The 24912-nt window shown below is 54.6% G+C and overlaps 1 protein-coding gene across 3 annotated transcripts in view; it reads left to right on the top strand.

The window, feature by feature from the left end:
- Positions 1-24912, top strand: part of KMT2A (lysine methyltransferase 2A) — a 387559-nt gene that overhangs the window by 51748 nt on the left and 310899 nt on the right. The window lies entirely within an intron of this gene.

Genomic DNA, 24912 nt, shown 5'->3' with positions numbered 1-24912 from the left:
CATGGTGTATGCTGCTACCACCAGGAGGCTTACACTAGGCCGTAAAAAAGTTATCTCCTCCTCAGGTTATACCCACAAAGCTAATCAGTTTTAGTTTAGTGTCAGTAGGAGGCAGACACCGGGCTGATTTCCGTCCCGTTGCCACCAAAACTTTTCGCGTTGTTAATCTTTTCCCTTTGTCTTTCAGATCTAGTTTGTGATTTGGGCATTAGGGTGTAAGTACTCACCCTGCTTTCCCACCTTAGATACAGAGAGAACAGTGTGGTGTGATCCACATCGTACCCTCTCTAGTCTTTCCGGCAGGACCCTACAGCCCTTAACACTTCAAGAGTGTCTCAGGGTGGATTTCTGACCGCTCCTTGCCCTCTATTTCCAGCCCAATTTTCCATCAAGGCAAGACGGCTCTGGGAGGGGAAGACATTTCATTACCAGAGTCTACCTCCCGGAACCCTTGGAATCGTCTCCTGCTCTGTGAAGATGGACTCTGAACTGTATCTGAACCCGTACCTTCCTCCTTTACTAGCCACTCCAGCAGCGGAGCTTCCCTATCTGTCCTGGGCAGGATTCCCTTCCCTCCTAGCGGCAACTCAGGGCAGTGTTTTTCTCTCCCTCTGCAGCTCCTTCCAAGAGATTGTCAGACTGAGCTACTGTGGCTCTTGTCGGTCTCACTGGTCTGTTTCGACAAAATTTAGGCCCCGGCTAATTCGAGACCTAATTCCTGTAGGCCACACCTCCCGCCATCTTCCCGTGCATGACCATTTTTTTTAGTCCGCTTGTCTGCCAATCAGGGTACTCCTTTCTTTGGAAGTCACCGTGCATCTTGCAGCCGGCTCCTTGTGTGTACGTTCTTCCAGTTTCCACTACCTTTCTCATCGCTGGCTTCATCCACTCCTGCTGTAAAGCATATTTACCAGACGTCTTCCTGAACTCTTGCATCCCTGTTCCAGGGGACCGCATCCACACATTCTGCACAGATCAAGACCCCTTCAGACCATTTCCACTGCTTCAGGATCTGGGGTAGGATCTGTCCTTGCGGCACACTGGCTTTTCTAGCTCTCCTCCCCAAAATCTCTCCCTATCTCCCTATGCTTAATTCCACGGAAACAAGCTCACATATTTTTTCTCTTATTCTGCACTTTAATTGCTCTTCCTGTAATAAAGAACTGCCTTAAGGTCAAAGCACTGCCCCAATTACAATACCTCCACAATGGAGGTGTGCCGCCCCGGCGCAGACCGGGGTGCTCGGATCCGGGATAGTCGTGGCTCGAGGGGTCCGGACCCGGGCTCGGCAGACACTCAGATCCTTGAAAAGGGGATTATTTACAGAGGAGAAGTTTGTGACGCCACCTGCGGGTTGCGGTAATGGGAGTACCGCCACTGCTGGAAGGAGTACCGGGACGGATGGTGTGGAGCAGCAAGGTGTCAGTCCCTCCACAAGTAGGGAAGGCCCTGGCCTCTGGGGTTTTGGTGGGATATTTGGGAGCGCAGGGTGCAGGGGAACCAGGGTACTCACTCTGGGTAGACGAGGTGCTGGATGAGGATTATAAAGCAGACACTCACACTAGAGACCAAAGTCTCTGTGCATCACAGTCTCTACAGGGGAGCCCATCCAGGTGTCCGCTCCCACCAGTGTCACTGGGTAATCCGGAGCCGCCTTTGTGCACTAGTTAGTTCTCTGTGTGGCCCCTCGGTTTGAAGCTGTTGGGGCCCCACTCACTATGTGTTTAGTGTAGCTGTGCTCTTGATGGCTGGCACTTGGGATTTTAGTAGGCTGCGTTACTGGAAAACCCTATCCCCCTGCGGTGTGCTGTCGCTTTCAATCTCTGAGCTCCTAGGGAATGTTCTTAAAGAGACTCTCCCTCCCAGGTTAATTATCAGGATGATGAACTGGCTCCTGATCTAGGGTCCTGTACCCCGCCGTGCTCAGTACCAGTCAGTTCCTTTTGGATCTTAGATGCCGACAGTCCTCCTAGACTATGTCCGTCGCACCCTTCCAATGTCACTGCCACCGGTCCCCGACTCCTTTGGTCCCAGAATACCGTCTGCGACCCAACCGCGGTCTAGCTCCCCGGGAGCTACTACTTCCCAGCCCCTCACTCCTTGAGGGCTCTCACTCCACTCCAACTCTAAACTGAACTGACTTCCTTCCCTCCCACCAGTCTGCCTGACCCCTAGGTGGGTGGCCTTATTCCGCTTATCCAACCTACTGGTGTGTCTGACAGGACTGGATAAGAGGTGTGATTGGGATTTGTGCTGATGTGAGTGACACTGACTTGTTAAGAACCTGGAACCATGGGGGGTTAGGCCCTGCACCCTAGGAATGACGTACCCTGTGGCACCCTGATTTACTCAGGGGCGCCACACAAACTCTCCAGGAATCCCCTGGGATGTGAACGCGCCCCTTCCTCCCAAGTGGACCACTTGTCTGTTGCAGTCTGTTTCTAACCTTACCAAATTGTCCCAAACCTTGGTTTCAGCAATTAAGTGTCTACATAACCTGTCAGGCACCTCCAGTGTTCCAACCGCTCCCCGGGTCAAGTCTGACTCACCTGTTAACGTGTTTCGCCATGGCAGACCACATAAAAAATCTAAAAAGCGGACACACTTTAGTTCTTTCGGGTCGCCTTCTCCTTCCACATCCTCCAGGTTGGCATCTGTCTCACGCTCTTCTTCGCCGACGCCCCAGGCTACGCAAGATTCTGATCCAGACTCAGAGGCGGACTACGACGTGGCCACCAAACTTCAAAATATAATAGACAGCCTGATCGTCGCAGTCAACCAGACTCTCCATGTCAAAAATTAAGATTTGCCACCAGTGGAGCCGTCTCTATCCTTCAAAAGGCAAAGCGCCCCCTTGGGTATTTCTTCATCGTTCCTATGGGAGACCCAGACCATGGGTGTATAGCTACTGCCTCCGGAGGACACACAAAGTTACTACACTCAAACGTGTAGCTCCTCCCTCCTAGCATATACACCCCCTGCTAGCCAGTCCTAGCCAGTTTCATGCTTTGTGTCAGGAGGATCACACACACACATGCATCCTTTTTTGATTTTTGATTTTCTTCGGCGCTCCATTGGGAGACCCAGACGATTGGGTGTATAGCACTGCCTCCGGAGGCCACACAAAGCATTACACTAAAAAGTGTAAGGCCCCTCCCCTTCTGGCTATACACCCCCAGTGGGATCACTGGCTCACCAGTTTTCTGCTTTGTGCGAAGGAGGTCAGACATCCACGCATAGCTCCACTGTTTAGTCAGCAGTAGCTGCTGACTCTATCGGATGGAAGAAAAGAGGGCCCATATAGGGCCCCCAGCATGCTCCCTTCTCACCCCACTTGCGGTTTGTAAGGTTGAGGTACCCATTGCGGGTACGGAGGCTGGAGCCCACATGCTGCTTTCCTTCCCCATCCCCCTGAGGGGCTCTGTGGAAGTGGGATCTTACCGGCCCCCAAACCCTGAGGCCGAGCTCCATCCACAGACCCAGAGACCCTGCTGGAGGAGCTGAGTACAGTCAGGGACAAGGCCCTGCAACGTTCAGGTACTCTGTGTCCCCGCACAGACAGGCCACGCACACTCCAGGCTTGCTGGGTGTGCTAGTGCGCCGGGGGCACTAGCGCTGCGCGCTCGGGTTAGAGTCACTGCAGCTTAGCTGAGTGATTTTATGTCTTGGGAACTACCGCGCCGGCCGCTCCGGGAGCGGCGGCGCCGCTGGGACTTGTAGTGCGCCGGGGACTCGCGCTGCCCGCGCTTTTACGGCGGCAGCGCTCATAAATCTAGTCCCCGGCTTTTGCGGCCTAGCTCTGCTTCGTTCCCGCCCCCACCCTGTCAATCAGGGAAAGGGAGAGACGCTGTTCTATAGCCAGCGCCGAGGGCTGGAGTCTTATTTACATACTCCAGCCCTCTCACTGGGCACAGTGGGGACGCAAGTTTCCCGCTCTTGGTCTCAACACGCCCAGGGCCCGCCCCTCTCCACAGGACGCCGGCAGCCATTCCTGCATGCAGTCTGGCTGGAGAACGGACACAGGCTCTGGGGGACTCAGACAAGGGACTCTGGCGACCACACACCCGCGTTTATGCGGGCGGTAAGCTGCACATAAGTGCTGGCCCCACTAGTGCCACAGTGTTATTTGGTGCATTTTTTCCCTGTACCATATATATTTATATTGCACTGTACAGTCGCTTCTTGGCTTATACCCTACATTGCTCTGAGGAGACAACAACATGTCATCCGCAAAACGCAAGGGTGCCAAGGCACAGGCGGTATGCACTGCTTGTGCCGCATGTGGGGCTAATCTAACGGCAGGTTCCAATGACCCCCATTGTGTGCAATGTTCAATCCCTGTGCCACTTCGGCAGCCAGAGTCTATGGTAGTAGTGGCCCAGGCAGAGACGCCTGTGAACCCTGCCCCGGTGACGGGGACAGAATTTGCAGTTTTTGCTGATAAGATGTCTGTGACTATGACAAAAATCCTGGAAACCTTGCAGTCCAGGCCAGTTTCTCAGACCATGGACACTGCTGTGTATATGCTCCCCGGTCCCCCTCAGTTGGAACTAATCCGTACTTCAAGGGGGTCCCAGGCATCACAGGCTGAAGACTCTGACTCGGATGACAGTCCCAGGCAGCCTAAGCGGGCTCGCTGGGAAAGACCCTCGCCGTCATCACACTGGTCAGGGTCTCAGCGAGACGAGGCTCTGTATGAGGAGACAGAGGTGGGTGATCAGGAATCTAATCCTGACACCGCTCTCAATCTAGATACCCCTGATGGTGACGCTATGGTAAATGACCTTATAGCGGCCATCAATAGACTGTTGGATATTTCTCCCCCAGCCCCTTCAGCAGAAGAGGCAGCTGCACAGCAGGAGAAGTTCCATTTCCGGTATCCTAAGCGTAAATTGAGTACTTTTCTGGACCACTCTGACTTCAGAGAATCAGTCCAGAAACATCATGCTTATCCAGATAAGCGTTTCTCCAAACGTCTTAAGGATACACGTTATCCCTTTCCCCCTGACGTGGTCAAACGCTGGACCCAGTGTCCAAAGGTGGACCCCCCAATCTCCAGGCTTGCGGCTAGATCCATAGTTGCAGTGGAAGATGGGGCTTCACATAAAGATGCCAATGACAGACAGATGGACCTTTGGTTAAAGTCTGTCTATGAAGCTATCGGCGCGTCGTTTGCTCCAGCATTCGCGGCCGTGTGGGCACTCCAAGCTATTTCAGCTGGCCTGGCACAGATGGACTCTATCATACGTCCAGCAGTGCCGCGAGTAGCGTCCCTAACCTCGCAAATGTCTGCGTTTGCGACTTACGCTATCAACGCTGTCCTGGACTCTACGAGCCGTACCTCAATGGCGTCTGCCAACTCTGTGGTTTTGCGCAGAGCCTTGTGGTTAAAGGAATGGAAAGCAGATTCTGCTTCCAAGAAATGTTTAACCAGCTTGCCACTATCTGGAGACAGACTGTTTGGTGAGCAATTGGCTGAGATCATTAAACAGTCCAAGGGTAAGGACTCCTCCTTACCCCAGCCCAGATCGAGCAAACCTCAACAGAGGAAGTGGCAGTCGAGGTTTCGGTCCTTTCGATGCTCCAGCAAGACCCAATTCTCCTCGTCCAAAGGGACTCAGAAGGAGCAAAGGAGCTCAGATTCCTGGCGGGCTCATTCACGCCCCAAGAAAGCAACCGGAGGAACCGCTTCCAAGGCGGCTGCCTCATGACTTTCGGCCTCATCCCTCCGCATCCTCGGTCGGTGGCAGGCTCTCCCGCTTTTGCGACATTTGGCTGCCACAGGTCAAAGACCGGTGGGTAGCAGACATTTTGTCTCACGGGTACAGGATAGAATTCAGTTCTCATCCTCCGCCTCGGTTCTTCAGAACCTCCCCACATCCCGACCGAGCAAATGCCCTTCTGCAGGCGGTGTGCTCACTAAGAGCAGAAGGAGTGGTGATCCCTGTTCCTCTGCAGGAACAAGGACAAGGTTTTTACTCCAATCTCTTCGTGGTTCCAAAAAAAGGACGGCTCGTTCCGTCCTGTTCTGGACCTAAAGCTGCTCAACAAGCATGTGAACGCCAGGCGGTTCCGGATGGAATCCCTCCGCTCCGTCATTGCCTCAATGTCTCAAGGAGATTTCCTTGCATCAATAGACATCAAAGATGCTTATCTCCACGTGCCGATTGCTACAGAGCACCAACGTTTTTTACGTTTCGTGATAGGAGACGACCATCTCCAGTTCGTAGCTCTGCCATTTGGTCTGGCGACAGCCCCACGGGTTTTCACCAAGGTCATGGCGGCAGTGGTAGCAGTCTTGCATTCTCAGGGACATTCGGTGATTCCTTACTTAGACGATCTACTTGTCAAAGCACCCTCTCAAGAGGCATGCCAACACAGCCTGAATGTTGCGCTGGAGACTCTCCAGACTTTCGGGTGGATCATCAACTTTTCAAAGTCAAACCTGGCACCGACTCAATCACTAACGTATCTTGGCATGGAGTTTCATACTCTCTCAGCGATAGTGAAGCTTCCGCTGGACAAGCAGCGGTCACTACAGACAGGGGTGCAGTCTCTCCTTCAGGGTCAGTCGCACCCCTTAAGGCGCCTCATGCACTTCCTAGGGAAGATGGTGGCAGCAATGGAGGCAGTCCCGTTCGCGCAGTTTCATCTGCGCCCACTTCAATGGGACATTCTCCGCCAAGGGGACGGGAAGACAACTTCCCTAGACAGGACAGTCTCCCTTTCTCAGATGACCAAGGACTCTCTGCAATGGTGGCTTCTTCCCACCTCATTATCACAGGGAAGATCATTCCTGCCCCCATCCTGGGCAGTGGTCACGACAGACGCGAGTCTGTCAGGGTGGGGAGCAGTTTTTCTCCACCACAGGGCTCAAGGGACGTGGACTCAGCAGGAGTCCACCCTTCAGATCAATGTTCTGGAAATCAGGGCAGTGTATCTTGCCCTATTAGCCTTCCAGCAGTGGCTGGAAGGAAAGCAGATCCGAATTCAGTCGGACAACTCCACAGCGGTGGCATACATCAACCACCAAGGAGGGACACGCAGTCGGCAAGCCTTCCAGGAAGTCAGGCGGATTCTGATGTGGGTGGAGGAAAGAGCATCCACCATATCCGCAGTTCACATCCCGGGCGTAGAAAACTGGGAAGCAGACTTCCTCAGTCGCCAGGGCATGGACGCAGGGGAATGGTCCCTTCACCCGGACGTGTTTCAGGAAATCTGCCGCCGCTGGGGGGTGCCGGACGTCGACCTAATGGCGTCTCGGCACAACAACAAGGTCCCGACCTTCATAGCGCGGTCTCGCGATCAAAGAGCTCTAGCGGCAGACGCCTTAGTGCAAGATTGGTCGCAGTTCCGGCTCCCTTATGTGTTTCCACCTCTGGCACTCTTGCCCAGAGTGTTACGCAAGATCAGATCCGATTGCGGCCGCGTCATACTCGTCGCCCCAGACTGGCCGAGGAGGTCGTGGTACCCGGATCTGTGGCATCTCACGGTCGGCCAACCGTGGGCACTACCAGACCGACCAGACTTACTGTCCCAAGGGCCGTTTTTCCATCGGAATTCTGCGGCCCTGAACCTGACTGTGTGGCCATTGAGTCCTGGATCCTAGCGTCTTCAGGATTATCCCAAGGGGTCGTTGCCACCATGAGACAGGCTAGGAAGCCCACGTCTGCTAAGATCTACCACAGAACGTGGAAGATATTCTTATCCTGGTGCTCTGCACAAGGAGTATCCCCCTGGCCATTCGCGTTACCTGTCTTTCTTTCCTTCCTGCAATCTGGGTTGGAAAAGGGCTTGTCGCTCGGCTCCCTTAAAGGGCAAGTCTCGGCACTATCCGTGTTTTTTCAGAAGCGTCTAGCGCGACTTTCTAAGGTGCGCACGTTCCTGCAGGGGGTGTGTCATATCGTACCTCCGTACAGGAGGCCGTTAGATCCGTGGGATCTAAACAAGGTCCTTGTTGCTCTCCAGAAGCCGCCTTTCGAGCCCCTGAGGGATGTGTCACTTTCTCGACTCTCACAGAAAGTGGCATTTCTGGTAGCGGTCACGTCTCTTCGGAGAGTGTCTGAACTAGCAGCGCTGTCATCCAAAGCTCCTTTCCTGGTGTTCCACCAGGACAAGGTAGTGCTGCGCCCCATTCAGGAGTTTCTCCCTAAGGTGGTATCCTCTTTTCACCTTAATCAGGATATCTCCTTGCCTTCCTTTTATCCGCATGCAGTTCATCGGTATGAAAAGGATCTACATTTGTTGGATCTGGTGAGAGCACTCAGAATCTACATTTCCCGCACGGCGCCCCTGCGCCGCTCGGATGCACTCTTTGTCCTTGTCGCTGGTAAGCGCAAAGGGTCGCAGGCTTCAAAAGCCACCCTGGCTCGATGGATCAAAGAACCAATTCTTGAAGCCTACCGTTCTGCTGGGCTTCCGGTTCCATCAGGGCTGAAGGCCCATTCTGCCAGAGCCGTGGGTGCGTCCTGGGCATTACGACACCAGGCTACGGCTCAACAGGTGTGCCAGGCAGCTACCTGGTCGAGTCTGCACACTTTCACCAAACATTATCAGGTGCATACCTATGCTTCGGCGGACGCCAGCCTAGGTAGAAGAGTCCTGTAGGCGGCAGTTGCCTCCCCGTAGGGGAGGGCTGTCTTTGCAGCTCTAACATGAGGTATTTCTTTACCCACCCAGGGACAGCTTTTGGACGTCCCAATCGTCTGGGTCTCCCAATGGAGCGCCGAAGAAGAAGGGAATTTTGTTACTTACCGTAAATTCCTTTTCTTCTAGCTCCTATTGGGAGACCCAGCACCCGCCCTGTTGTCCTTCGGGATTTTTGGTTGTTTTTCGGGTACACATGTTGTTCATGTTGATCGGTTTTCAGTTCTCCGACGTTACTTCGGAGTGAATTTGTTTAAACCAGTTATTGGCTTTCCTCCTTCTTGCTTTTGCACTAAAACTGGTGAGCCAGTGATCCCACTGGGGGTGTATAGCCAGAAGGGGAGGGGCCTTACACTTTTTAGTGTAATGCTTTGTGTGGCCTCCGGAGGCAGTGCTATACACCCAATCGTCTGGGTCTCCCAATAGGAGCTAGAAGAAAAGGAATTTACGGTAAGTTACAAAATTCCCTTCTTTTCTAAAGATTTGGAAGAAAAGCGGGTCCACTGGACCCCCGGCATGTCCCTTCACACCCCCCTGGCGGCGGTGCTGTTAAGGTTGATTCAGGGCAAGAGCCCTTCATGCCGCGCTCCTTCACCATCCCTTAGGGGCTCTGGCTTGAAGTTAGAGCCCACACGGTTCTCACTGCCTTGCAGGAGACCGGCCTCCATCCGCAGCCCTTTGGCAGGACCCTGCTGGACGGAGCACTGGACCCCCACCCCACCCAGGGACTGGGCCCTGCGTCTCAAAGCTAAGTATAGAGACGTTATTCAGAGGGTCCTTCTGCAATGTGGGGCACTTTATTGGGGGGACAGTGATTTACTTTGATAATGCTGCTTTTCACTGTGTTCCGGCCGGTTCCACGGTTTTTACTGTGTACCGCGCCGATGATGCCTGATTTTCGGCCGCATGTATAACTCTAGGCCCCGGCTTCAGCCGCGGCCTAGTTTCGTTTCGTTCCCCTGCATGTCAGTCATGCAGGGGGACACTGCAGCGCCGCCCACCGGCCGCTCTGCAAAGGGGAGGACACTCCTTTTTGAGGAGATGATTCCCTCCCCTGTACATCTCCTTAGCCCTCCGATTCCCGCTCCTGGGTTAACCCCCGCCCCCCCCCCTCACTCGGGCGCCATTTTCTCAGCGTTCTTAGTACGCTGGTCGGCGCTGGCTGCTCTGCAGTGCAGAGGGAGTGGATATCTGGCTGGGGGTCCAGGCTTGGAACCCGGGGGGCACTCATAATAGCGGCCTGATAAGTCACAACCTCTGGTTGTGCACCTTTATACACTAGCAGGGCATTCTGAAGGAGTTAATTCTTTATTATAGAACCTCCTCCTCAGCAGCATGTCTCACACTAGGAGCAAAGCTCCAAGGCTGTACACTACATGTTCTGAATGTAGGCATTTCTTCGGCGCTCCATTGGGAGACCCAGACGATTGGGTGTATAGCTACTGCCTCCGGAGGCCACACAAAGTATTACACTGAAAAGTGTAAGGCCCCTCCCCTTCTGCATATACACCCCCCGTGGGATCACGGGCTCCTCAGTTTTATGCTTTGTGCGAAGGAGGTCAGACATCCACGCATAGCTCCACTGTTTAGTCAGCAGCAGCTGCTGACTATGTCGGATGGAAGAAAAGAGGGCCCATACTAGGGCCCCCAGCATGCTCCCTTCTCACCCCACTTTTGTCGGCGGTGTTTGTTAAGGTTGAGGTACCCATTGCGGGTACGGAGGCTGGAGCCCACATGCTGCTTTCCTTCCCCATCCCCCTGAGGGCTCTGGGTGAAGTGGGATCTTACCGGCCTCCAGGCTCTGAGGCCGGGCTCCATCCACAGACCCGGAGATCCTGCTGGAATGGAGCTGAGTATCGTCAGGGACAAGGCCCTGCAACGTTAAGGTACTCTGTGTCCCCGTACAGACCACGCACACACACACCAGCATGCTGGGTGTGTTAGTGCGCCGGGGACAACAGCGCTGCGCGCTGGGGCTATACTCACTGCAGCTTAGCTGAGTGAGTTAATGTGTGGGAAACTGCCGCGCCGGCCGCTGCTAGAAGCTGCGGCGCGGATGAGACTTGTGGTGCGCCGGGGACTTCCGCGCTGACCGTGCTTTTACGACGGCAGCGCTTATAAATCGAGTCCCCGGCTTTTGCGGCCTAGTTTCGTTTCCTTCCCGCCCCCGGGCCTGCCAGTCAGGGAAGGGGCGGGACGCTGTACAGTGGTCAGCACCGAGGGCTGGAGTCTTATTTACATACTCCAGCCCCCTCACTGGGCACAGTGGGACGCCAGTTTCCCGCTCGTTGTCTGGGGCACGCCCACGGCCCGCCCCTCTTCACAGGACGCCGGCAGCCATTCCTGCATGCAGTCTAAGCTGGAGAACGGACACAGGCTCTGGGAGACCCGGTCAAGGGATTCTGGCGACCACACACCCGCTTAAGCGGGCGGTAAGCAGCACCTTGGTGCTGACCCCACTAGTGCCACAGTGTTTTGTGTACTTTATGCTTGTACCTATATTTGCACTGTACGGTCGCTTCTTGGCTAGATACCCCTGGATTGCTCTGAGGAGACAACAGCATGTCGTCCGCAGAAAAGCAAGGGTGCCAAGGCACAGGCTTTCTATGCTGTCTGTACCGCATGTGAGGCTGTTTTACCGGCAGGTTCCACTAACCCCCATTGGGTAGAATCTCTGCTAGTGGTGGCCCAGAGAGAGCCACCTGTGAAACTGTCCAGAGGACAGAGTTTGCAGTTTTTTTGCGGATAAAATGTCTGGGACTATGACCAAGATTCTAGAAACTTGCAGTCCAGGCCGGTGACTCAGACAATGGGCGCTGTTGAACAATGCCCCCCGGTCTCCCTCAGTTGGAACTAATACGTGCTCCAAGGGGGTCCCATACATCCCAGGCTGAAGGCTCTGCACGGACGACAGTCCCAGTCAGCCTAAGCGAGCTCGCTGGGAGAGACCCTCGACTTCACACACTAGTCAGGGTCTCAGCGAGAGGATTCTCTGTATGATGAGGCAGAGGTAGCTGATCAGGATTCTGATCCTGAGACCGCTTTCAATCTGGATGCTCCTAATAGTGACGCCATGGTGAACGATCTCATAGCGTCCATCAATAGACTGGTGGATATTTCTCCCTCAGCCCCTCCAGTGGAGGAGTCAGCTTCGCAGCAGGAGAAATTCCATTTCAGGTATCCCAAGCGTAAATTCAGTACTTTCTTCGGCGCTCCATTGGGAGACCCAGACGATTGGGTGTATAGCACTGCCTCCGGAGGCCACACAAAGCATTACACTAAAAAGTGTAAGGCCCCTCCCCTTCTGGCTATACACCCCCCGTGGGATCACGGGCTGCTCAGTTTTCAAGCTTTGTGCGAAGGAGGTCAGACATCCACGCATAGCTCCACTGTTTAGTCAGCAGTAGCTGCTGACTATGTCGGATGGAAGAAAAGAGGGCCCATACTAGGGCCCCCAGCATGCTCCCTTCTCACCCCATTCCTATTGGCGGTGTTTGTTAAGGTTGAGGTACCCATTGTGGGTACGGAGGCTGGAGCCCACATGCTGCTTTCCTTCCCCATCCCCCTGAGGGGCTCTGAGGAAGTGGGATCTTACCGGCCCCCAAGCCCTGAGGCCGGGCTCCATCCACAGACCCGTAGAACCTGCTGGATACGGAGCTGGGTACCGTTCAGGGACAAGGCCCTGCAACATTCAGGTACTCTGTGTCCCCGTATGGACAGGCCGCGCACACTCCAGACTTGCTGGGTGTGCTAGTGCGCCGGGGACAGTAGCGCTGCGCGCTGGGGTTACAGTCACTGCAGTTTCTCTGAGGGACTTTATGTGTTGGGGACTGCCGCGCCGGCCGCCCCTGGAGCGGCGGCGCGGCTGAGACTTGTGGTGCGCCGGGGACTTAGCGCCGACCGTGCTTTTACGACGGCGGCGCTTATAAATCTAGTCCCCGGCTTTTGCGGCCTAGCTCCGCTTCGTTCCCGCCCCCACCCTGTCAATCAGGGAAGGGGAGAGACGCTGTTCTACAGTCAGCGCCGAGGGCTGGAGTCTTATTTACATACTCCAGCCCTCTCACTAGGCACAGTGGGACGCAAGTTTCCCGCTTTTCGTCTGGACACACCCAAGGGCCCGCCCCTCTCCACAGGACGCCGGCAGCCATTCCTGCATGCAGTCTGGCTGGGGAACGGACACAGGCTCTGGGAGACCCAGACAAGGGATTTCTGGCGACCACACACCCGCGTTAAGCGGGCGGTAAGCAGCACATTAGTGCTGGCCCCACTAGTGCCACAGTGTTATATTGGTGTATTTTTTTCTCTATACCATATATATCTATATATATTGCACTGTAAGGTCGCTTCTTGGCTGTATACCCTATATTGCTCTGAGGAGACGACAACATGTCATCCGCAAAACGCAAGGGTGCCAAGACACAGGCTGTATACGCTGCTTGTGCCGCTTGTGGGGCTGATCTACCGGCAGGTTCCAATGACCCCCATTGTGTGCAATGTTCGGTCCCTGTGCCACTTCGTCAGCCGGAGTCTATGGTGGTAGTGGCCCAGGCAGAGTCACCGGTGAACCCTGTCCCGGTGACGGGGACAGAGTTTGCAGTTTTTGCTGACAAGATGTCTGTCACTATGACAAAAATCCTAGAGACCTTGCAGGCCAGGCCAGTTACTCAGACCATGGACACTGCTGCGTCAATGTTCCCCGGTCCCCCTCAGTTGGAGTTAATCCGTGCTTCAAGGGGGTCCCAGGCATCTCAGGCTGAAGGCTCTGACTCAGATGACAGTCCCAGGCAGCCTAAGCGAGCTCGCTGGGAGAGACCCTCCACGTCATCACGCGGATCAGGGTCTCAGCGAGAAGAGTCTCTGCATGATGAGACAGAGGAGGGTGATCAGGAGTCTAATCCTGAGACCGCTCTCAATCTGGATACTCCTGATGGTGACGCCATGGTAAATGACCTTATAGCGGCCATCAATAGACTGTTGGATATTTCTCCCCCAGCCCCTTCAGCAGAAGAGGCAGCTGCACAGCAGGAGAAGTTCCATTTCAGGTATCCCAAGCGTAAACTGAGTACTTTTCTGGACCACGCTGACTTCAGAGAATCAGTCCAGAAACACCATGCTTATCCAGAGACGTGGTCAAACGCTGGACCCAGTGTCCGAAGGTGGATCCCCCAATCTCCAGGCTTGCGGCTAGATCCATAGTTGCAGTGGAGGATGGGGCTTCACTTAAAGATGCCAATGACAGACAGATGGACCTTTGGTTGAAATCTGTCTATGAAGCTATCGGCGCGTCGTTTGCTCCAGCATTCGCAGCCGTGTGGGCACTCCAAGCTATTTCAGCTGGTCTGGCGCAGGTGGACTCTGTCATACGTCCATCAGTGCCGCAAGTGGAGTCCTTAACTTCGCAAATGTCTGCGTTTGCGACCTATGCTATCAATGCTGTCCTGGACTCTACGAGCCGTACCTCAATGGCGTCTGCCAACTCTGTGGTTTTGCGCAGAGCCTTGTGGTTAAAGGAATGGAAAGCGGATTCTGCTTCCAAAAAATGTTTAACCAGCTTGCCACTATCTGTAGACAGACTGTTTGGTGAGCAATTGGCTGAAGTCATTAAACAGTCCAAGGGTAAAGACTCCTCCTTACCCCAGCCCAGATCAAGCAAACCTCAACAAAGGAGGTGGCAGTCGAGGTTTCGGTCCTTTCGAGGCTCCGGCAAGGCCCAATTCTCCTCGTCCAAAGGGACTCAGAAGGAGCAAAGGGGCTCAGATTCCTGGCGGGCTCACTCACGCCCCAAGAAAGCAACCGGAGGAACCGCTTCCAAGGCGGCTGCCTCATGACTTTCGGCCTCCTCCCTCCGCATCCTCGGTCGGTGGCAGGCTCTCCCGCTTTTGCGACATTTGGCTGCCACAGGTCAAGGACCGGTGGGTAACAGACATTTTGTCTCACGGGTACAGGATAGAGTTCAGTTCTCGTCCTCCGCCTCGGTTCTTCAGAACTTCCCCACATCCCGACCGAGCAGATGCCCTTCTGCAGGCGGTGGGCTCACTAAGAGCAGAAGGAGTGGTGATCCCTGTTCCTCTTCAGGAACAAGGGCAAGGTTTTTACTCCAATCTCTTTGTGGTTCCAAAAAAGGACGGCTCGTTCCGTCCTGTTCTGGACCTAAAGCTGCTCAACAAGCATGTGAACGCCAGGCGGTTCCGGATGGAATCCCTCCGCTCCGTCATTGCCTCAATGTCTCAAGGAGATTTCCTTGCATCAATAGACATCAAAGATGCTTATCTCCACGTGCCGATTGCTACAGAGCACCAACGTTTTCTACGTTTCGTGATAGGACACGAACATCTCCAGTTCGTAGCTCTGCCATTTGGTCTGGCGATAGCCCCACGGGTTTTCACCAAGGTCATGGCGGCAGTGGTAGCAGTCTTGCACTCCCAGGGACACTCGGTGATCCCTTACTTGGACGATCTACTTGTCAAAGCACCCTCTCAAGAGGCATGCCAACACAGCCTGAATGTTGCGCTGGAGACTCTCCAGACTTTCGGGTGGATCATCAACTTTTCAAAGTCAAATCTGTCACCGACTCAATCACTAACGTATCTTGGCATGGAGTTTCATACTCTCTCAGCGATAGTGAAGCTTCCGCTGGACAAGCAGCGGTCACTACAGACAGGGGTACAGTCTCTCCTTCATGGTCAGTCGCACTCCTTAAGGCGCCTCATGCACTTCCTAGGGAAGATGGTGGCAGCAATGGAGGCAGTCCCGTTTGCGCAGTTTCATCTGCGCCCACTTCAATGGGACATTCTCCGCCAATGGGACGGGCAGTCAACTTCCCTGGACAGGAAAGTCTCCCTTTCCCAGACGGCCAAGGACTCTCTGCAATGGTGGCTTCTTCCCACCTCATTATCACAGGGAAGATCATTCCTACCCCCATCCTGGGCAGTGGTCACGACAGACGCCAGTCTGTCAGGGTGGGGAGCAGTTTTTCTCCACCACAGGGCTCAAGGGACGTGGACTCAGCAGGAGTCCACCCTTCAGATCAATGTTCTGGAAATCAGGGCAGTGTATCTTGCCCTACTAGCCTTCCAGCAGTGGCTGGAAGGAAAGCAGATCCGAATTCAGTCGGACAACTCCACAGCGGTAGCATACATCAACCACCAAGGAGGGACACGCAGTCGGCAAGCCTTCCAGGAAGTCCGGCGGATTCTGTTGTGGGTGGAGGACAGAGCATCCACCATATCAGCGGTTCACATCCCGGGCGTAGAAAACTGGGAAGCAGACTTCCTCAGTCGCCAGGGTATGGACGCAGGGGAATGGTCCCTTCACCCGGACGTGTTTCAGGAAATCTGTCGCCGCTGGGGGGTGCCGGACGTCGACCTAATGGCGTCTCGGCACAACAACAAGGTCCCGACTTTCATGGCGCGGTCTCGCGATCAAAGAGCTCTGGCGGCAGACGCCTTAGTGCAAGATTGGTCGCAGTTCCGGCTCCCTTATGTGTTCCCACCTCTGGCACTCTTGCCCAGAGTGCTACGCAAGATCAGATCCGATTGCAGCCGCGTCATACTCGTCGCCCCAGACTGGCCGAGGAGGTCGTGGTACCCGGATCTGTGGCATCTCACGGTCGGCCAACCGTGGACACTACCAGACCGACCAGACTTACTGTCCCAAGGGCCGTTTTTCCATCGGAATTCTGCGGCCCTGAACCTGACTGTGTGGCCATTGAGTCCTGGATCCTAGCGTCTTCAGGATTATCCCAAGGAGTCGTTGCCACCATGAGACAGGCTAGGAAGTCCACTTCTGCTAAGATCTACCACAGAACGTGGAGGATTTTCTTATCCTGGTGCTCTGCACAAGGAGTATCCCCCTGGCCATTTGCGTTACCTACTTTTCTTCGGCGCTCTATTGGGAGACCCAGACGATTGGGTGTATAGCACTGCCTCCGGAGGCCACACAAAGCAATTACACTAAAAAGTGTAAGGCCCCTCCCCTTCTGGCTATACACCCCCAGTGGGATCACTGGCTCACCAGTTTTCTGCTTTGTGCGAAGGAGGTCAGACATCCACGCATAGCTCCACTGTTTGTAGTCAGCAGTAGCTGCTGGCTATATCGGATGGAAGAAAAGAGGGCCCATATAGGGCCCCCAGCATGCTCCCTTCTCACCCGCGGTGGTGCTTGTAAGGTTGAGGTACCTATTGCTGGTACAGAGGCTGGAGCCCACATGCTGTTTTCCTTCCACATCCCCTGCAGGGCTCTGTGGAAGTGGGATCTTGCCGGCCCCCAAGCCCTGAGGCCGGGCTCCATCCACAGACCCAGAGAACCTGCTGGATTTGGAGCATGAGTACAGTCAGGGACAAGGCCCTGCATCATTCAGGTACTCGGTGTCCCCGGCAGGCACGGATACTCTCAAGGCTTGCTGAGCGTTATAGTGCGCCGGGGACAGTAGCGCTGTGCGCTGGGGTTAGGTCACTGCAGCTTTGCTGAGTGACGTTACATGTTGGGAACTACTGCGCCGACCGCTCCTGGAGCGGCGGCGCAGCTGCGACTTGTGGTGCGCCGGGGACTTTGCGCCGACCGCGCTATTACGGCGGCGGCGCTTCTAACTTTAGCCCCCGGCTTCTGCGGCCTAGCGCCGCTTCGTTCCCGCCCCCACCCTGTCAATCAGGGTAGGGGAGAGACGCGGCTCAATTGGCAGCGCCGAGGGCTGGAGCTTTATTTACATGCTCCAGCCCTCTCACTAGGCACAGTGGGAAGCAGGCTTCCCGCTCTTCGTCTGTATACGCCCAGGGCCCGCCCCCCCTCTCCACAAGGACGCCGGCAGCCATTACACATGCGGTCTGGCTGGGGAAAGGCAGCAGGCTCTGGGAGACCCAGACTAAAGGGATTTCGGCGACCACACACCCGCTCCTAAGCGGGCGGTAAGCAGCACTTTAGTGCTGGCCCCACTAGTGCCTCAGTGTTATATTAGTGTACTTTTTTCTTGGTACCATATATATATATAGTTGCACTGTAAGGTCGCTTCTTGGCTGGACACCCTGTACTGCTCTGAGGAGGCAGCAACATGTCATCCGCAAAACGCAAGGGTGCTAAGACAAAGGCTGTGTACACTGTTTGTACTGCATGTGGGGCTGATCTACCGGCAGGCTCCAATGACTCACATTGTGTGCAATGTTCAGTCCCAGTGGCACTTCGTCAGCCAGAGCCTATGGTGGCAGTGGCCCAGGCAGAGACGCCTGTGAACCCTGCCCCGGTGACGGGGACAGACTTTGCAGTTTTTGCTGATAAAATGTCTGTGACTATGACAAAAATCCTGGAGACCTTGCAGTCCAGGCCAGTTACTCAGACCATGGACACTGCTGTGTCTATGCTCTCCGGTCCCCCTCAGTTGGAACTAATCCGTACTTCAAGGGGGTCTCAAGCATCACAGGCTGAAGTCTCTGACTCAGATGACAGTCCCAGGCAGCCTAAGCGAGCTCGCTGGGAAAGACCCTCGACGTCATCACACTGCTCAGGGTCTCAGCGAGAAGAGTCTCTCTGTGATGAGACTGAGGACGGTGATCAGGATTCTAATCCTGAGGCCCCTCTCAATCTGGATGCCCCTGATGGTGACGCCATGGTTAATGACCTTATATCGGCAATTAATAGACTGTTGGATATTTCTCCCCCAGCTCCGTCAGCAGAGGAGGCAGCTGCACAGCAGGAGAAGTTCCATTTCCTGTATCCCAAGCGTAAATTAAGTGCTTTTTTGGACCACTCTGACTTCAGAGAATCGATCCAGAAACACGACGCTCATCCAGACAAGCGTTTCTCTAAACGTTCTAAGGATACCCGTTATCCTTTTCCCTCTGAGGTGGCCAAACGCTGGACCCAGTGTCCAAAGGTGGATCCCCCAATTTCCAAGCTTGCGGCTAGATCCATAGTCGCAGTAGAGGATGGCGCTTCACTTAAAGATGCCAGCGACAGACAGATGGACCTTTGGTTGAAATCTGTCTATGAAGCTATCGGCGCGTCGTTTGCTCCAGCATTCGCGGCCGTGTGGGCACTCCAAGCTATTTCAGCTGGTTTAGCACAGGTGGATGCTATCATACATCCAGCAGTACCGCAGGTGGCGTCCCTAACTTCGCAAATGTCTGCGTTTGCGACCTATGCTATCAATGCTGTCCTAGAATCTACGAGCCGTACCGCTATGGCGTCCGCCAATTCTGTGGTTTTGCGCAGAGCCTTGTGGTTAAAGGACTGGAAAGCAGATGCTGGTTCCAAAAAATGCTTAACCAGCTTGCCATTATCTAGAGACAGACTGTTTGGTGAGCCATTGGCTGAAATCATAAAACAGTCCAAGGGTAAGGACTCTTCCTTACCACAGCCCAGAGCAAGTAAACCTCAACAGAAAAAGTGGCAGTCGAGGTTTCGGTCCTTTCGAGGCTCGGGCAAGGCCCAATTCTCCTCGTCCAAAAGGACTCAGAAAGAACAAGGGAGCTCAGATTCCTGGCGGGCTCACTCACGCCCCAGGAAAACAAATGGAGGAACCGCTTCCAAAGCGGCTACCTCATGACTTTCGGCCTCCTCCCTCCGCATCCTCGGTCGGTGGCAGGCTCTCCCGCTTTTGCGACATTTGGCTGTCACAGGTCAAAGACCGGTGGGTCACAGACATTTTGTCTCGCGGGTACAGAATCGAGTTCAGTTCTCGGCCTCCACTTCGGTTCTTCAGAACCTCCCCACACCCCAACCGAGCAGATGTCCTGCTGCAGGCGGTGGACTCTCTAAGAGCAGAAGGAGTCGTGATCCCTGTCCCCCCTCAGGAACGGGGGCGAGGATTTTACTCCAATCTCTTTGTGGTTCCAAAAAAGGACGGCTCCTTCCGTCCTGTTCTGGACCTAAAACTGCTCAACAAGCATGTGAACGCCAGGCGGTTCCGGATGGAATCAATCCGCTCAGTCATTGCCTCAATGTCTCAAGGAGATTTCCTAGCATCAATAGACATCAAAGATGCTTATCTCCACGTGCCGATTGCTACAGAGCACCAACGCTTTCTACGCTTCGTGATAGGAGACGACCATCTTCAGTTCGTAGCTCTGCCATTTGGTCTGGCGACAGCCCCTCGGGTGTTCACCAAGATCATGGCGGCAGTGGTAGCAGTCTTGCACTCTCACGGACACTCTGTGATCCCTTACTTGGACGATCTACTGGTCAAGGCACCCTCTCAAGAGGCATGCCAACTCAGCCTGAATGTTGCACTGGAGACTCTCCAGGCGTTCGGGTGGATCATCAACTTCCCAAAGTCAAATCTGTCACCGACCCAATCACTAACGTATCTTGGCATGGAGTTTCATACTCTCTCAGCGATAGTGAAGCTTCCGCTGGACAAGCAGCGGTCTCTACAGACTGGGGTGCAGGCTCTCCTTCAAAGTCAGTCGCACTCCTTAAGACGCCTCATGCACTTCCTCGGGAAGATGGTGGCGGCAATAGAGGCGGTTCCGTTTGCGCAGTTTCATCTGCGTCCACTTCAATGGGACATTCTCTGCCAATGGGACGGGAAGTCAACGTCCCTGGACAGGAAAGTCTCCCTTTCCCAGACGGCCAAGGACTCTCTGCAGTGGTGGCTCCTTTCCACCTCATTATCACAGGGAAGATCCTTCCTACCACCGTCCTGGGCGGTGGTCACGACAGACGCGAGTCTGTCAGGGTGGGGAGCAGTGTTTCTCCACCACAGGGCTCAGGGTACGTGGACTCAGCAGGAGTCCACCCTTCAGATCAATGTTCTGGAAATCAGAGCAGTGTATCTTGCCCTACTAGCCTTCCAACAGTGGCTGGAAGGGAAGCAGATCCGAATTCAATCGGACAACTCCACAGCGGTGGCATACATCAATCACCAAGGGGGGACACGCAGTCGGCAAGCCTTCCAGGAAGTCCGGCGGATTATGATGTGGGTGGAAGCCACGGCCTCCACCATATCCGCGGTTCACATCCCCGGCGTAGAAAACTGGGAAGCAGACTTCCTCAGTCGCCAGGGCATGGACGCAGGGGAATGGTCCCTTCACCCGGACGTGTTTCAGGAAATCTGTCGCCGATGGGGAAGGCCGGACGTCGACCTAATGGCGTCCCGGCACAACAACAAGGTCCCAACCTTCATGGCACGGTCTCGCGATCACAGAGTTCTAGCAGCAGACGCCCTAGTGCAAGATTGGTCGCAGTTCCGGCTCCCTTATGTGTTTCCACCTCTGGCACTCTTGCCCAGAGTGCTACGCAAGATCAGATCCGACTGCAGCCGCGTCATACTCGTCGCTCCAGACTGGCCGAGGAGGGCGTGGTATCCGGATCTGTGGCATCTCACGGTCGGCCAACCGTGGGCACTACCAGACCGACCAGACTTACTGTCCCAAGGGCCTTTTTTCCATCGGAATTCTGTGGCCCTGAACCTGACTGTGTGGCCATTGAGTCCTGGATCCTAGCGTCTTCAGGCTTACCCCAAGGGGTCGTTGCCACCATGAGACAGGCTAGGAAGCCCACGTCTGCTAAGATCTACCACAGAACGTGGAGGATATTCTTATCCTGGTGCTCTGCTTAGGGAGTGTCTCCCTGGCCATTTGCATTGCCTACCTTTCTTTCTTTCCTGCAATCTGGGTTAGAAAAAGGTTTGTCGCTCGGCTCCCTTAAAGGACAAGTCTCGGCGCTATCCGTCTTTTTTCAGAAGCGTCTAGCACGACTTTCTAAGGTGCGCACGTTCCTACAGGGGGTTTGCCATATCGTTCCCCCGTACAAGCGGCCGTTAGATCCATGGGATCTGAACAGGGTACTAGTTGCCCTCCAGAAGCCGCCCTTCGAGCCTCTGAGGGAGGTTTCACTTTCTAGACTATCACAGAAAGTGGCTTTTCTGGTAGCGATCACATCTCTTTGGAGAGTGTCTGAGCTAGCAGCGCTGTCTTCCAAGGCTCCCTTCCTGGTCTTCCACCAGGACAAGGTAGTGCTGCGCCCCATTCAGGAGTTTCTCCCGAAGGTGGTATCCTCTTTTCATCTTAATCAGGATATCTCTTTGCCTTCATTTTGTCCTCATGCAGTTCATCGGTATGAGAAGGATTTACATTTGTTAGATCTGGTGAGAGCACTCAGAATCTACATTTCCCGCACAGCGCCCCTGCGCCGTTCGGATGCACTCTTTGTCCTTGTCGCTGGTAAGCGCAAAGGGTCGCAGGCTTCTAAGGCCACCCTGGCTCGATGGATCAAAGAACCAATTCTTGAAGCCTACCGTTCTGCTGGGCTTCCGGTTCCATCAGGGCTGAAGGCCCATTCTACCAGAGCCGTGGGTGCGTCCTGGGCATTGTGACACCAGGCTACGGCTCAACAGGTGTGCCAGGCAGCTACCTGGTCGAGTCTGCACACTTTCACCAAACATTATCAGGTGCATACCTATGCTTCGGCGGACGCCAGCCTAGGTAGAAGAGTCCTGCAGGCGGCAGTTGCCTCCCCGTAGGGGAGGGCTGTCTTGCAGCTCTAACATGAGGTATTTCTTTACCCACCCAGGGACAGCTTTTGGACGTCCCAATCGTCTGGGTCTCCCAATAGAGCGCCGAAGAAGAAGGGAATTTTGTTACTTACCGTAAATTCCTTTTCTTCTAGCTCTTATTGGGAGACCCAGCACCCGCCCTGTTGTCCTTCGGGATTTTTGGTTTGTTTGCGGGTACACATGTTGTTCATGTTGAACGGTTTTCAGTTCTCCGATGTTACTCGGAGTGAATTTGTTTAAACCAGTTATTGGCTTTCCTCCTTCTTGCTTTTGCACTAAAACTGGTGAGCCAGTGATCCCACTGGGGGTGTATAGCCAGAAGGGGAGGGGCCTTACACTTTTCTTCAGCGCTCTATTGGGAGACCCAGACGATTGGGGTATAGCTACTGCCCTCTGGAGGCCACACAAAGCACTACATTAAAAGTGCAAGGCCCCTCCCCCTCTGGCTATACCCCCCCCGTGGTATCACGGGTTCTCCAGTTTTAGCTTTGTGTGCGAAGGAGGTCAGACATTCCATGCATAGCTCCACAGATTTTAGTCAGCAGTAGCTGCTGACTGTTTCGGATGGAAGAAAAGAGGACACATACAGTGTTCCCAGCATGCTCCCTTCTCACCCCTGGATGGTGTTGTAAGGTTGAGGTACCTATTGCTGGTACAGGGCTGGAGCCTGACATGCTGTTTTCCTTCCACATCCCCTGGTAGGGCTCTGTGGAAGTGGGATCCTGCCGGCCTCTCAGCTCTGACGCCGGGCTCCATCCACAGACCCATTAGAACCTGATGGAGACGGAGCAGGAGTACGATCAGGGACAGGCCCTGCATCATACAGGTACTCTGTGTCCCCGGCAGGCACAGACACACTCCGGGCTGGCTGGGTGTTGTAGTGCGCCGGGGACCGCAACGTGGAGTTGGTGTCCCTACAGATTACTGGGGGACTTTTTTGTGTATGGGAACGCAGCGCCGACCCCCTCTGGACCGGGCGGCGCTGCTGTGACTTGTGGTGCGCCGGGGATCCGCCGTCCGCGCTTTTACGGCGGCGGCGGTTATAAATTTAGTCCCCGGCTTTTTGGGCCTAGGACGCCGGCAGCTCCGATTCGTTCCCGCCCCCACCCTGTCATTCAGGGCAGGGGAGAGACGCTGTTCGCTAGCAGCGACGAGGGCTGGAGCCTGATTTACATGCTCCAGCCCTCTCACTTGGCACAGAGGGAAGCAGGCTTCCCGCTCTTGGCCAGGAACGCCCAGGGCCCGCCCCCCCTCCTCTCTCAGGACGCCGGCAGCCATTACATGCAGTCTGGCTGGAGGAAGGACGCAAGGCTCTGGGAGACCTGGACTAGGGGCTATCTGGCGACCACACACCCGCTTTTTAAGCGGGCGGTAAGCGATTTTTCTGTGCTGGTCCCTCTAGTGCCTCACTGTGTATCGGTGTACTGTGTACAGATATATAGATATTGTATTTCTTGCACTGTGAGGTCGCTTCTGGCTGCATATCCCAGATCGCTCTGTGGAAGCAGCAACATGTCATCCTCAAAACGCAAGGCTGCCAAGGCAAAAAGGGCTGTGTATACTGCGTGTGCTGCATGTGGGGCTAATCTACCAGCAGGCTCCGATGACCCCCATTGTGTGCAATGCTCCGACCCGGTGCTGCTTCGCCAGCCGGAGTCAGGAGAGGTAGCGACCCAGGCTGAGACGCTTGTAAGTTCTGCCCCGGTGACAGGGACAGACTTTGCAGTTTTTGCAGATAATATGTCTGTGTCTATGGCAAAAATCCTTGAAACCTTGCAATCTATGCATGGGGCTCAGTCTCTGGGCACGGCGAGGCCTCTGTCCTCAGGTCCCCCTTACTTGGAATGTATCCAGCCCACAGGGGGGTCCCCGGCTTCACAGGCTGAGGATTATGACTCAGATGATGGCCCCAGCCACCCTAAGCGAGCTCGCTGGGAAAGACCCTCGACGTCTTCACACTGCTCAGGGTCTCAGCGCAATCAGTCTCCCTGTGATGTGTCTGATGAGAGTGATCAGGAATCCACTCCTGGAACCCCTCTCAACCTGGATACCCCGGATGGGGATGCCATGGTAAACGACCTTATCTCAGCCATCAATAGGCTGTTGGATATTTCTCCCCCAGCCCCTTCAGCAGAAGAGGCGGCTGCGGAGCAGGAGAAGTTTCGTTTCCTTTATCCCAAGCGTAAATTGAGTGCTTTGTTAGATCACTCTGACTTCAGAGAATCAATCCAGAAGCACGACGCTCACCCAGAAAGGCGTTTCTCTAAACGATCTAAAGATACGCGTTTCCCTTTCCCCCCTGAGGTGGTCAAGCGCTGGACACAGTGTCCAAAGGTAGACCCCCCGATTTCCAAACTTGCAGCTAGATCCATAGTTGCAGTGGAGGATGGCGCTTCACTTAAAGATGCCAATGACAGACAGATGGACCTTTGGTTAAAATCTGTCTATGAAGCTATCGGCGCGTCGTTTGCTCCGGCATTCGCAGCCGTATGGGCACTCCAGGCTATTTCAGCTGGCTTAGCAAAAGTGGATGCTATCATGCATCCAGCAGTGCCGCAAGTGGCGCACCTTACCACGCAGATGTCGGCGTTTGCGTCTTACGCTATCAATGCGGTCCTAGAATCTACCAGTCGCACCTCAATGGCGTCCGCCAATTCGGTAGTTTTGCGCAGAGCCTTGTGGTTAAAGGACTGGAAAGCAGATGCTGGTTCCAAAAAATGTTTAACCAGTTTGCCTTTGTCTAGAGATAGACTGTTTGGCGAGCCATTGGCTGACATCAT

This window comes from Anomaloglossus baeobatrachus, chromosome 11 (assembly GCF_048569485.1).
Source record: "Anomaloglossus baeobatrachus isolate aAnoBae1 chromosome 11, aAnoBae1.hap1, whole genome shotgun sequence".
Lineage (NCBI taxonomy): Eukaryota > Metazoa > Chordata > Amphibia > Anura > Aromobatidae > Anomaloglossus > Anomaloglossus baeobatrachus.
The sequence above is the reverse complement of the archived record's forward strand: the minus strand, read 5'-3'. Positions and strand labels throughout refer to the sequence as shown.